The sequence below is a fragment of the Echinococcus granulosus genome (genome assembly GCF_000524195.1).
Source record: "Echinococcus granulosus chromosome Unknown EG_S00132, whole genome shotgun sequence".
In the NCBI taxonomy this organism is placed as follows: Eukaryota; Metazoa; Platyhelminthes; class Cestoda; order Cyclophyllidea; family Taeniidae; genus Echinococcus; species Echinococcus granulosus.
Window position 1 is genome coordinate 3,942 of NW_020170512.1, and position 2,254 is coordinate 6,195.

General features: G+C 46.0%; 1 protein-coding gene across 1 annotated transcript in view; it reads left to right on the forward strand.

Moving 5' to 3' along the window:
* EGR_09099 (hypothetical protein) overlaps positions 1–2,254 on the forward strand; it is a gene marked incomplete at both ends in the record, with an annotated part of 7,391 nt that overhangs the window by 3,413 nt on the left and 1,724 nt on the right. The gene's annotated exons all lie outside the window — the stretch shown is intronic.

Consider the following 2,254-nt stretch of genomic DNA (forward strand, 5'->3'; position numbering starts at 1 on the left):
CGCTCGCACTTGAAATGCTGAAGGACGTCGTCTGCTATCCTGCACTTTTTCTCTTATTTTACGCAGTACTCATTTTGTTTGGTCAATTTCGTGGATTTGACCTCCGCGTGTGTTGTGTCATCTGGACGGTGATAGATATTGCATCTGCTTTGATGAAGGGTAGGTGCTCTTATTCAGGCTGAAGGAATGCATTTCTAACATCGATAACGTGTAGGTTGCCAAAGTAGAAGCTGTCAGAAGGCAGTTCAGATCGATGATTATGTGGAAGAAGAAGAAGAGGAGGACTCTGCGGAAACATCTGATGCAAAGTTTATCAGATTGCAGCGAATACTCAATTTCTTCGCGCATAGAAGTCGTTCAATGTGGACGTTACGGTCGCAAACCTTGGAAGAGGAAGAAACGAGAGGAGTCGCTGACACGAGCTATGGAATAGAAGCGATTCCTGATGGATGCAAGTGGGAAGGAGGGGGCGTGAACAAGGCAAGAGAGAGTGAGGCCGACAAGAGGAAGAGGGGTAGTAAGGCAAAGAGGAATTTGATGAAGGAGGAGAATGGCAGAATGGAGAAAGAGGTGAAGGAGGAAGAGGTACACGAGGCGAATTGCGAGGATGGGAATGTGACGAAATCACATGGAAGGAGTCGTGGGAGATGGAGACGATTGATGGCCCGAGTAGCTGCATTCGGAGCAAATCTACGTAGACACCGACACCAACATGGACATTGAATGAATGGCTTACCAGACGCCGAATGGAGGGAATGCTGGTCTCTAATGCCACAACATGCAAGGTTAGTAAGGCTGTCTTTCTGGTTAATGTAACGCCTTGATAATTGAATGATTAGTGACATGTCAGTTGAGTGACATGTAATCGGCGTCACTTTGTGGTACCTGCTCACACATGCAGCGCTATGTGAAAAAGATGGAATTGAGGAGGTCAGTGAGGGGTGGGCAGGATACGCACGGTCTGGGGAATACGACTACTTTTGCTGCATTTATTCACGACGAAAGATTCGCAGGTCATTCGGTTGAGTGCGAAGCTCGAATTGCCTTGACTGATTGCAACGCACCACTCGGCATGCAAGTATTGCAGGATTGAGTCCATTGCATGGCAAAGAATTGTCATGGAATGAACAGATGAGTAGATTTCCATGCATCTAGGTGATGGGTGGCAGAACACTTGACACACTTGTGCGGATTGCGTAGCACGGAAGAACCCGGAGCCTAACGAAGTACTCAACTAAAAGACATTGTACCTGATACCTTCTAGACACCACCCCTACGTGTTAAACTCCACCTGCTTTGCAGAACACTGCAGAGCAAACGATCCTAGTTGGCCCCTCTTCTGAACCAGGACGAAGGTACGATAGGCATCGGTGCAGAATGCAGCCAATGCACAACGACAGAAATTGTCACTACCGGCCTTGAATATGATGAGAGGTAGTGTGGATATCTCCACTCCAGCAAATCGCCCCTCCTATTTTGCTTTCTCATCAAGCTTATCATCATTCAGTGCACGTGTCTCCTCATTCTTCACTTCTTTCTCCAGCCTGCCTTTGCCCCCTTCTTTCAATAGCTCCTTACATTCCGCTCCCTCGTGTTCTATTCCCACCTCCCTCTTCCCACGGGCGTTCATTAGCAATTTCAGCCATTTCATGGATTGCCTTGGTTCCTTCCTATTCTTCTTCCTCAAAACTAACCCACCTCTATGAGGGATGAAATTGAGTATTTGCTGCAGTCTGATAAACTTCATATCAGATGTTTTCATAGAGCTCTCTTCTCCCACGTAAACATCTGTCTGAACTGCTTTGTGGCACCTTCTATTTTGGCGACCTACATGTTTTTGATGTTAGAAATACACACCTTGAGTAAATTAGAGCACCTTGTCACATGATCGACAAAATAGTGGTGTTGCCTTATAATAAGAACTTGGCGAATACACTAGTCTTAATGAGCCGTGAGCGAGCCCTTTGAAGTAATTTACAGCAGCCTCCCCACCGCTACCAAACGAAATTCGATTAATCATCTAGCTTGGATTGGACCAGGAAGTTATAGAAGATGCAGGAAAAGTGTTGAATGATAAAGCCAAACATGTGATGGGAATTCTGAACAACCACCGACTAAATGCCGATTTGATAATGGGGTCCTATCCAGGCCAATGTCTGCAACCGCTCACAGTCAATTCCAAATCAGCTCTGGCATGAATTAGAAAGTCTTTAGTGCTGACCCAGATGCTACGTTGCATTCTTGATAGAAGTAA